The sequence below is a fragment of the Euprymna scolopes genome, chromosome 6 (assembly GCF_053919585.1).
Source record: "Euprymna scolopes isolate OS-2025 chromosome 6, ASM5391958v1, whole genome shotgun sequence".
Taxonomy (NCBI): Eukaryota; Metazoa; Mollusca; class Cephalopoda; order Sepiida; family Sepiolidae; genus Euprymna; species Euprymna scolopes.
Window position 1 is genome coordinate 26,817,402 of NC_136487.1, and position 13,081 is coordinate 26,830,482.

General features: G+C 32.9%; 1 protein-coding gene across 4 annotated transcripts in view; it reads left to right on the plus strand.

Annotated features, from left to right (window-relative positions):
- The window catches only part of LOC145277579 (uncharacterized), a 105,966-nt gene that overhangs the window by 42,756 nt on the left and 50,129 nt on the right, over positions 1-13,081 (plus strand). Inside the window, exon 1 of one of the 4 annotated variants that reach the window (XM_080129082.1) lies at positions 4,940-5,188. The exons of 2 other annotated variants lie outside the window; for them this stretch is intronic. The gene's annotated coding sequence lies outside the window, so the exon portion shown is untranslated. Of the gene's footprint in view, positions 1-4,939; positions 5,189-11,962; positions 12,149-13,081 lie in introns of those variants that run through there. One more of the 4 variants, XM_080129083.1, reaches the window with a different exon arrangement.

The window sequence follows — 13,081 nt, forward strand, 5'->3', positions numbered from 1 at the left end:
AATGTAAAAGAAATTGAAAGAACGGTTTTTGAGATAATTCAGGTTAAAAGTTAAGGTCCAGATCAACTTTTTAATTTGACCTTGAAAAAATATTTCCAAATAAAATTATAGATCTATCCAAGTACTTTAAAATGATATATAAATGAACTTTGTAGGCACATAAACAACAGAGATATCGTCTTTTAAAGTTGGTCACTTCTTCATAAAACTTCACATTTTTGTAAACGGTCAAGGTCATATCTCAGGAACCCCTTGACCTTGAGATATTTAACAAGTGCCATTTAATTCCTTTCATGGAGATCTATAAGTGTAGCAAATTTGAAAAAAATCCGTGTCGGACATGGTTTTTACCCCCTGTCGATTTGACATGGAATGAGCCATATATATATATATATATATATATATATATATATATATATATATATATATATATATATATATACAATGAAGTTTGTGTTTACTATAAGCTTTTTACGCAAATATTACACAATTATAAATCATGTAGATTATCTGCATGAATATAATTACACATAATAGTAAATTAAAGATGATCATTCCATAAGAAAACCGAATAACTAATAGGGAACTAATTAAAATAAATGTTTAAAAGAATATGCAAATTAGATAGATCTTTTGCAGATGAATGCAATTTCATGCCCCATATATAACAACGTTGTATTTTCTTTTTAATGAATAGAAAAAAAGGGTTTTTAATATGAATATCAATACACAAAAAATAAATTTATAGGAATACATATATATATATATATATATATATATATATATATATATATATATATATATAAGCAACATATTTTCATTGAAACAGATATTGTTAAATAGCACAGTATTTTTGCTTAATGATCTTTTTATGTAATTTTTTCATTTATCGAATGGTCATTCTTATGTCTCGGTCGAATTTGTGTAGGAAAGTTCTATAGTTATTTTCGTCTATCTGTTGCTTTTTTTGCAAGTACTTTCAACTGATTTTCTTCAGTCGTCTTTAGGCAGTTTTGGATTACTCTTTCGTTTAAAATCTGGATGTTTTTATATGCTTCCGTTGAAATTACATTTAAATTACTTGAAATAATGAAACCTCTCGTACATAAAAAAATACGTTTTTATGTGTTAAGAACGTGGCTAAAATAAATGTACAATAGTTTAAAAGTGTGATCTTTCCTACACACATTCGACCGAAACATAAGAATGACTATTGGAAAAATTACAAAAAAAGATCATTAAGCAAAAAACACTCTGTGCTATTTAACAATATCTGTTTGAATATATATATATATATATATATATATATATATATATATATATATATATATATATATATATATATATATATATAATAGGAAATAATTAATAAAATATGTTAAAAAGCACCTTGAAAAAGAGTTAAAAGCATATTTAATTTAAAAAGGAAACACTAAATAAGTGGATAGTCCTTAATCTGCGGAGTTTCGAAGAAATACTTTCCTTCTCATCAGAGGGTAGGAATTGCAAAATGCGGGATCGGATTTTGCTTGCAAAAGTATTTGATGAAACTGCAAGTAAGTCAAAGATCTCTTTGATAACAAAAAGTGAAGCACAGGGAATATGGTGAAGAAAAAGGTGATTTCACGTGAATGGATGGTCTGGTGAAAGTATCCAATGACGGTAAAATCCAAAAATGTAAATCCAAAAGAGAGAGAGAGAGAGAGAGAGAGAGAGAGAGAGAGAGAGAGAGAGGGAGGGGTAGGTATGTAGGTAGGTAGGTAGGTAGGTAGATGTTTTCTTTCTTTAAACAGAAACATCATCCTCCAGCTAAGGAACCTGATTGGTGCTTTAGTAAGAGATTCGAATACAACATGTTTTTCCAAACTTTTCATGCAATGTAAATTTTTGTAAATGCTACCAGGAAAACCTGACGTTGCTCTGTCTCATCTCATGACACCGTATTATTTTTAATTTGTTTTATTACATTTAATCTTTCCAGTGAGAAACAAGGATTTATTTAGTCTTGTTTTGAGGTTAGCTGGCGTGTAAATAGAGCGAACTTGATTGAAATAATTTTTGGTAAAAATCTCTGATGAAAGACTGAGTATCTCGAAATACGTTTAGAAGCGAGTTCATATTTTGTGTTCATTCTATTGTCTGATTGTAAACGGATAGCACGTGTCACTTGAAAGAAGCGCACGTCTTGTGATTGACGACACCAACGCATTTTGGTGTAATTGTCTCTTGCATAAAACCAGTTGTATTTTTAGAAAAAAAAAAGCATAGCTGACAAAACCTTTTGGTATGCGGACAAGCCATAACACACACAAAAAAAAGCAAGTATACTTTAAAACGAGAGGAAGGAGAGAAAGACGATAGATATGTGGAGAGAAAAGGAGAGGAAGGACTGTTAAAAAGAGAAAGTTATAAATGATAAATCACAGAAAAAGAATTAATGCGCGCGTGTGTGTGAGAGAGAGATTTTTTATGACTAAGGTGTGATAGTTTATCATGGCCCAAAAGCCACTCGTCAGGTGGAGGGTGAGACAACACAGTGATGATTGATAATGATGGTGATAATTATTCAGAATTTGATTATTTAAGAGACCGACTCAACAAGAATTTGTTTACATTGGACTTGAAAACGGCCATGTTGTAGTCAGCTGGAAATCAGCTCCATAGTGTTGTAGAAAGAATAAGTATTTACTGAACTCCCTACAAGAGCAGATTTGACACAGTCATACTAAAATGAACCATCATCAACTAACCTCAAACCCACCAGCACTCTTTCATATGTTGAAGCACTACAGAGATCAACCTAATTCCTTATTGTATCCCATAATAGACGTACTATCTGAGTTTTGTAGATTTTTGAACTGGTGTATGATGTTAATTACTCCTGCCAAGATGGCGAAAATTTATGATGTAGAAGAATGGCTATGTGTTTGGATATATCTTTGCTAAACATGAAACTGCCATTGAAGTAAAACTAGAATTAATTTTACTAGAAAAGACAGGCAGCCATAATGAGTGTCTTTGTTTAATATGGTCAAAATCAGTATCAATTATTATTTATGTATTGTTTGTAGCATAAAAATAAGTTGTTTTGCAGTAATGACCAATGTTGATAATAAATCTTAAACTTCCTTAAACATGGAAATTATGATGTTATCTGAGCAAGATGAACCCGGAAAATATGCTAACTGAATGAATTTTATCTGAATGAAATGAAATCACTTTATTGAGTAAGGTATTATGGTAAAATTTTATTTTATTTTATTTTTTACTAGGGATTCACTACTTGTCAAGGCCCAATAGCCCCACGAGGATAGATCCCCTTTTTTAGATGAATTGCCTTCACCACTGCTGAGGAACTCTATCCCTTAAATAGTTACCCTCCAAAACCTCAAAGGGAGACTAAGAGGTGCTACACCTTGCCCAAGGGTGACTTGGAACTGTGTATTGCAAGGGCGTTAATCTCCCTAAGGTATTATTATACATACTCGCTTAGCTGAATACATACAGTGCCTAGTATTCCCAAATGGTCACTTATCTGGTACTGGCCAAGCTCAACAACACTTAACTTTAATGATCTAATGAGGACTGTTGTGGCAATGTGATTATGCAGTATATCGTATTGAATTGTGATAATCTTGTGCAAATTGTGTTCTGCAAACATTTGTAATGTTGCATGTACATTATGCACCAAGATGATGCACCATTGGATTCTAATTGGTTGAGATTATCTGAACGGTCGCCCTTCAAATTGATTAGATTAGGCATAGAGGAGGTCCAAGGGAAGATGCTATTTGAATAGAAAATGTTTTGGAATTTGGAGAACACTGAAGAGGTGGGATTTTGCTGCTAATCAAATTAGTCGAAGGCGTCCTTTGAATGTAATTCCTTGCTGTCTGTTGAGTAAATATTTAGTGATCTCTTGCTGAGAAGTAATCAGCTGTAAGCGTCTGGAAAAGAGGAATTCATTGGCCAGTTCTTGTGGAATGATATAGATATTATTTACTTTCTTGCCATGAAGTCAGACATGTCAGGTGTGGTGTTGTAAAGCCAGCACACTAGGATAAGCACACTCTGGCCTACAAAAATGTTTGAGCAGCCTCGTCGGTATTCCCTAATAAAGCAGGGCAACTCAGGTAATTAGTAATAAACTCAGGTCTCAGATTTTACCTTTTCAGAAGGTAAAATCTGAAAGCAGAGACCTCTTAGGACTGAATGGTACTATACTTCGGTCCAACAACAACAAAGCCATTTTCGGACTGATTGTCAAGGATGTATCCTCAACTGGTATTTGTCGGACTGATTTGCATCAGACTTTTGAATAAAGGAATTGCTCGTTTAAAGGCATTAAGGACTCGTACAGCAATGTTCTGTGAGAATTTTATTCTTACATAGTTTAAAACTCTGGCAGAGTGGAAAATAAACAGGATTTTGAAAAGCGCATTTACCCGCTTGATTGAGGCATGTCGTTTCATCTTCTCGATAGCAAAATTATGTTATATTATTTAGCTGTTCAGTCAAGCCTGGTATTTAAGACTTCGTTAGAAGTGGTAGGGAAAAATTCTTCTGTGAAGATTTTTATTAGTTCATGGTTTTAGGTCCATTTAAACAATGTTCCAATAGAAAAGAGCGGATAATTCCGTCGAAGAGGTAAAACCAAAACCAACATTCTTAGTTGATTAAAAAGACACTATTACGTCAAGGAAAGAACACTTAACTTAGTAGGTTAAATTGTCTCATAGGTACCATGACAATTGGCCGCCAATCAATCAACCAATGAAGTGACACAATTCAAGTCATGTAATTTCTCACAGTTCATGGTAAGCCATGTTTGTCACTTGTAAGCAAGTGTGCGTGCGTGCGTGCGTTTATTTGCAATGAGAAAGAGAGAGAGAGAGAGAGAGAGAGAGAGAGAGAGAGAGAGAGAGAGAGAGAGAAGGTTACAATATGGATGAACGGTATCATATAGGTATTACAACAGATAAGAGTTCATTTGCGTATTGCTTGTTGTGGAATTTGAGGATTATAATTCCCTAATCATGTTTTGTTTCTGCTGGGGTGGGGCGCGTGGGTTGTTTTCTATTCAGAAGTGTTGTGTTTTCTCTTCCTCTTTGAACAATGCGTTGGGATAAAGTGTATACATTCAAGTGAACACATAAAGGTGTACAACTGGAGGTACGGAAATTGGCAGGTAGGTAGATACGTGCCCATGAAAGTACTTAAATATATATTTCTTTAAGCTAAACTCACCTTACATATTCAAACATTACATCGGGTTTCATGCGCCGCAAAGACAATCGTCAGATTTCGTTATTGTTGTAATTTAATAATTGTTTGAACATTTCAGATAAGTAATAAAACTACAGCAGAAACAGCATGTGACCATTGTCTCTTCATCAAATGAAAGCCGGTGTAATCTTGAGATATGTAAGGCGAGTTTTAACTTTAAGAATCGCAATAGTATTGTTTTAATTTTTAATATTGAACACATTTCATTTGTCTTTAAAACAATTTTATACACACACACACACACACACACACACACACACACACACACACACACACACACACATATATATGGCTTGAGGCAGTTGCCTGTCTAGCTACACTGATGAGCTGTGAAGCAGCGAAACAGTACTGTATGTGGATGACTATATATATATATATATATATATATATATATATATATATATATATATACAGGTTTAGCCAAAAGTAGGTGGACAGTAAAAGAACATTTATCTAAAGATCACGTATTCATACAAATGTATGTAATAAGATAATTATATTCATGAGAATTAAAGGTTATTTATCAACACAAGTGCTCAAACTGTTTTCCTTCTTGATTTACACAGCTTTGAAGTCTGCCTTTTACGCTTCGACGATTTTGGGCATTAATTTCTTGAAATGCATCACTTATGTAATTTTTTAAATCATCAACACTTATTGATTTTTTATTATAAATTTTGTCCTTAAGTACTCCCCAAAAGAAAAAATCCATTGGAGTCAAGTCTGATGACGTGCCAGCCAATCTATTAGGCTTCTTCGACCAATCCATTTCAATGTAAAATTTTCATCAAGATACTCACAAACTCCTTTGGCATAATGTAGATGGGCCTCATCTTGTTGAAAATATAGGCATGTAAATTAAGTTGTTGCTGTAACTGGGAACCACTTTGTTCATTAGAATTTTGAAATTCTAATCTCTTGTGTTCTGTCAAAAAAAAAAAAAAAAAGAAATGGTTCAAAAACACCAGAACTTGAAATACCACCCCAAACATTGACATCAGATTGATTTATCTGTTGTTCTAATGTTAGCTGCATGTTTCAATGTACCAGTAGACACAATTATGTCTATTGATATGACCGGATACTTTAAAAGAAGCTTAATCACTGCACACAATGTTATCTAAAATTGCTGGGGTTTCTTCGGTTTTGTTTAACATAATTTTACTAAATTACAGTCGCTTGTCTGGATAATCCTCAAATAAGACATGAATGAGCCGTGGTCGATAGGGTTTCAACCCAACTGACGTTATGATTCCCCTAATAGAGGTCTGTGGTATGCTCAATTCTATAAAACCTTTTCTGGTGGATTTCTTTTACTTTGAACAAATGCATCAGCAACACGTTGCTTACTATCCTCTGTGCAGACTGTTTTAGGTCGATCAGTTTTAGGAGCCTTAAGGGTTGAGTCAGTTGCATTGAATTTGACACGGATACGGTTAATGGTTTGTCTTCATGGAACTGGAGTATCAAATGTTTCAACCGGCGTTCTCTTTTCGGTTTCAGTATTTTGAGGTTTCTAATAGTCTTTTAAGAACCATATTCTTTTATGTGTACTTAAATTATTTGACATTATGGGTTCTCTTAACAATCTGAAAAAAAAAAAAAGAAAACAGATTAAATTCAAATACATGTAGTCGTAAAATATTAAATTATATAACACAAATAACATATTTGCAACAGAGTTTTAATAAAGAATTGCTTAATATAACTGATACATAAACCTATTCAAAATTCTGCCCACCTACTTTTGGCTCACCCTGTATATACTAGCAGGCCGCTCAGTGTTGCCCAGTCATGAAATACGCTTAAATATGATATTTTAATTATGCAGATTTTATATTTATTATTGTAAAACAAATTCTCTATTGTTTTCATATTGTACCCAATATATATCGTAATGATTTCAAGAGTTAAAAAATAAATGACTTTGGTGCCATCAGCTGGAATCAAAATCAAAACATTCAGCACTCCAGCCTTAGCCATTATATTGCATTTCAGCCTTCGTCATTACTGTCTAAGCTATCGTCAGATGGATAAATTAAGTGACTTCAAGCTAAAAATGTGTATGCATGCTCAGAAAGGCCAAGGTAAATTGTTTTGTTTTTAAATTTTGACTCCTTAGCAGCTATTTTTACAGGCTAAACGCCAAATCGAAAGTGTTCTCGGGGTCTAAATACACTATATATCAAGTTTCAAGTCTGTAGACCAAATATTAAGAGAGGAGTTTGGTATAAATGTTTCATACACACACAGACAAATTCACTTTTTTTTTTTTTTACACGGTGGTCACCACTTATCAAGGCCCGAAAGCCACTCAGGGATAAAGGTTATTGCAAATACAGTTCGTTAGTGTGGAGATTTGATGAAGTGTTTACTTAAGGGGCGGTTCATTAGGAATTTGTTAACGTTGGACTTGAACACATCCAAGTTGTAGTCAGGTGGGAAGCAGGCAGATGGAACAGAGTTCCACAGGCATGCAGTTCTAAGAAAGAAGCTTTGTTCATCGAATCCACGTTTTGATTTAGGCACAGATATAGAGTCGGGGAAATTTTTGACAATGGATTACACTAGACGGGTGTTTTTCATGAAAGATTGGCGAGGGGGGACCAGAGATTGGAGTTCAGACGAGCACCTGCTATGAAATAACGATAAAACAAGGATAGGCTCGCAACGTCTCTTCTGTGGGAGAGAGGTTGAAGGGTAGAGAAAAGGGCATCCCCCACTAAGCCACAAAGTCTATTTTGTACTCTGTCAAGGCAGGATAGACTGTTTTTAGCAGCTCCTGCCCAGATATGGTAGCAGTATTCCATCGTTGGACGTACTTGGCTTTTATATAGATAGAGAATTGCATCAGTAGTGAGATATCTTCTGGAGCGGTAGAAGGATCCCACCACCTTTCCAGCGACCTTGGCAACAAATTTGATGTACATGTTCCATTTCAGATCAGGAGTTTATACAAATATATGGATATATATATAAAAACATGTGCTATAACATTTCCATCTTAAATTCTACACAATTATGCACGATGTAGAACCTATGCATAAAAAGAATGAAGAGTAAAAGTTAAATAAAACCAATCATTTAATAAGAAACCATAAACATGAATAATTAATGTTCATTTTTTAAATGAATATGTAAATTAGTTAACCTTCATGAAGTCACTCGCATATCCATGATTGAATACATTAAGAAGTTTGTTTTAATATTTTTTTAAATAGAAGAAGTAGGTTTTTAATATCAATGTCAGAGCGAGAAAAAAACTCAACTTTATATATTAGAAAAATGATGTTCCCTCTACCAGTTGGGTAGATGCAACCCCGCAAGATAGTTTCGTCCAGCTGTATTTATTGCCAAAATATAAGACCAACGACAATAACATTAAAGTGGGATAAAATAATATAGTTCAGGCACGTTTTCTTGGCCTAATGATAAGGTTTTTAATTGCAACTTCTGTGGTTTAGGTGTCAAATCTTATTGAAGTCAGCCACACTGACGAGCAGTATTGATGTCGATTTATATAATTATTGACAAACACTGTCAATAATTATATAAATAAATGAATACACATATCATTTAATGACAGTGCTCAACCCGAAAAGAGTAGAGAATGCAACTAGACTAGCACTCTTTACCCACATCCTATGCTGGGAATCGAACTTGCAACCATCTAATTAATAGTCAGCAATTTTACTCACGTACATCATTATTTGTGTTAGCCGTAATCGTCAGATTAAGTTTGAATTTGCATTTAAATGAAAAGACACATTGTGGGTTTATGAAAAGAAATTTATTGCAAGCAGAAAATCCGTGAAACTTCAGCAAAAGTGTTAAGTGACATGTATTATTTATCAAAATGAATAAATGCATGTTTTATTCAGCACACCTCTGTTCACTGTTATTTAAATCAATAATACAGCACAATTTTATATATATGTAAGGTCTGACAAAGCTGTTGGATCGTAAACATGGTCCAACATCTGAAACATATGTAACCAAACAGATAAAACGGTAATAAAAAAAATAAAACATATATTTCAGGTTTTTACTAATTACCAGTTTTACCTATATATATATATATATATATATATATATATATATATATATATATATATATATATATATATATATATATATATAAATCTCAGACACGGTCATTTATGTGTTTAATTTGCATAACGATTTTTTAAACAGATTAAAATAAATTAATGTTTGGTGTTATTCATTTATTAATTTATTGTCCTATTTTCCTGTATATATGTAATCGTTTTGTCGATATTAACAGTAGTTAAAGGATAAAAAAAGAATAAATCAAGTCCTTCTTAAAGTATTATGTTCATTAATTTTAAGAATGAATCAGAGGGGATTGCAAATTGTATTGTTATGATGACTGAACTTATACATTCATGACCTGAAAGTTTCATCTCTCTGTTGCAAATATTGAGGGTGTGAGACTCTAAGGAACAAATCTCTGGCATGGATGGCCATCAAAAACAGATGCGTCATTAAATTCCTCCATGCAGAAAAATTTTAAAAATTAAACATTCACTGGCGCCTGTTGAACGTTCACAAAATCGATGCAATTTATGTGAGCACAGTTAGGAGATGGGTTCATCGAATTTCAAAGTGATGACAGAGATGTGAGTGACAAAGTGTGACTTTTACGACTGAGCCATCGTTCATCACTGGAAAAGTGCATTGTGAATGGTGGTGACTATGTAGAAAATTAAATTCTAGGGCACAAAAAGTCGCTCGTTTTAATGGTACTACTCTCGTTTTTGCAGCTCTTGAACCTTTTAGTTTTTGAGTTCTAAAATAGGACGCCTTACTTTTGGAACCACTTCAGTATATATATATATATATATATATATATATATATATATATATATATATATATATATATATATATAGTGTTATAATGGAATAATTCCAGGAGGAAATCCGGGTATGAGAGCTCAATGTGGTAAACAGAGCAATAACATAGCAATTATGTAATTTCCGTGCTATATTTATATATATATATATATATATATATATATATATATATATATATATATATATATATATATATATATAAATAAAACAAACAAGGCTACCTAAATTAATACGCATTGCTGGGTCTTCTTTCCGATGTTATATTACCATGCTTTTTACTCTCTAGGTAAAAATTCCTGTTTTCTGAATAGTATATGCATGAAAAAATTCGGCATTGACATGATGATAATTAATTGTTTCTACATAACAAAACAGATCTGTAAAAAATGTACCAAAATTTTGACATGCTGGTAAGAAAAATAAATATTTTGAGTTTGGAATGTAGCTATACTGTTATTTTATATATGCTCTGTTGTCGTATTTAACAAACATTGAGCTCCTAAACGAAATGAATTAGTATACACAAAGTGTGAAATATAATTGAAAAAATCATATTTTACCAAAACACACACACACACACACACATGTATTATAATTATTATTTAATTATAATTATCAAGCTCTTTTAAGAATACAGAAAGATGGACATTGTCTGGGAAATATAAACTAAGAGTCAGTCAACTAGTGCTTATGCAACGCTTACGACTACCATGCGTTCAAACACTCTGGATTGTCTAATGTCTGTGCTCGAATTATGCGTTTATTAGTTGTTAATTTCCTTCATTCTTATTGCAATTGTTTGGTGACCTAGGCGTAAAGGCTTAACTAATGGAGTCAAAAGTGACTTCGGGGCTGAGTTCGAATCTCCTGACTGGCAAGAATTGTCACCTCCTACACTTATGATTACATAAGCATAAAACTCTAGTGTCTGTAGGTATTAAAGAATAATTATTACTTTATTATCTCTCTCTCTCTCTCTCTCTCTCTCTCTCTCTCTCTATATATATATATATATATATATATATATATATATATATATATATATATAAGAATAACAGTATAGTTACATTCCGAGATCCTAATATTTATTTTTCATGCAAAACAGCTCCTTGAGCATATTACAATTTTGATACATTTTTTACAGATGCGTTTCATTATGCAGAAATAAACGGTTATTATTATCTCAGTACCGCCTCTTTTCGTGCATATACTCTTCAGAAAAATTAGAAAATGAACAAAGATGACTGCCGGAACAAACACACAATGTTGACGTTTCTATGAACTTTTTATTTTTTGCAGCATTATATTGTCATGCAATTTTTCTAATTTTTCTGAAGAGTATATGCACGAAAAGAGGCGGCATTGATATGATAATAACCGTTTATTTCTGCATAATGAAACGGATCTGTACAAAATTTACCAAATTGTAAGATGCTGGAGGAGCTGCTTTGCATGAAAAATAAACATTTGGATTTTGGAATGTCACTATACTGTTATTCTTCTATATGTGTACTGTTGTTATATTTAATATACATTGAGCTTCTAAACAAAAAGGATTGCTATACATAAAGAGTGAAATATAATTGAAAAAATATTTTACCAAAACGCACGCACGCACGCACACACACACACACACACACACACACACACACACACACACACACACACACACACACATGGTATCACTTATTAAATGAAAAGTATTTGTGTGTGTGTGTGTGTGAGAGAGAGAGAGAGAGAGAGAGAGAGAGAGAGAGAGAGGGAGAGAGGGAGGGAGGCTGTGAAAGGATGATGACACGAACTCGTTGATTAGAATTGAAAGGATGTCCGAGCGTATAACTAATAACAAAACAAAAGCAAATCTTGTGAATTGAAATCATTTGTGATGGGGTAATCCGACGCGCCGCACACACGTTTTCCTGTCAGCCTCTTTACAGCCGAACTCTTTGCTGGAATAACTCAACGTCTATTTTGCCGTTCCAATCAGGTAAGGACCACCACCACGTACTCATGTTGTACGATTGTTCTTTTGTCAAATTCACACTCGATTTCGTTTAGAGCCTATAGACGTAACGTATACCACGATAATCAATGCTCTCTCTCTCTCTCTCTCTCTCTCTCTCTCTCTCTCTCTCTCTCTCTCTCTAACACACACACGCACACACACACACACCTATATGTACATAAACAGAAAAAAAGAAAATATAGGTATTCGCTGAAGGAAATAAAATAATAAACAAAACTTATTATTGTGGATGGATTTTTTTCTTTTAGTCATTAGAATGCAACCGACTAATATATATATATATATATATATATATATATATATATATATATATATATATATATATATATATATATATAACAAATAAATGACAAAAGTCTATAGTCCAAATTTCATGATGTTGACCATCTTACAATTTATTCCTTTAAGTACATTGACATTCACAATTCTTGACAGCACCTGTTTCGTAGCACAAAATCATTCATTTAATTATTATATCAATCAATGAATCCATTCTGCCCTTAACTCCTCAGACGGATATATATATATATATATATATATATATATATATATATATATATATATATATATATATATATATATATATATAATCTGGAACTAATGCAGAATAATAAGCAGAAGATGGACTGAGCGTAAAAAGACATAGGATTTCTCATTTAATCCTGAGCTACGTCTGGTTTAACCACTAGTATATTTATTTTGTGTGTGTGTGTGTGTGTGAGAGAGAGAGAGAGAGAGAGAGAGAGAGAGTGAGAGAGAGAAAGAGAAGGATGGTGTTTCATGCTGAGATTCGAAACCTGATTTCTTAGCGGTCTGGTTTCTTACCCCTACGGCTTTACCATCAATACGAGGAAGAGAAATTCTAATTTATAAAACTCACTATGTCTGTCAGTT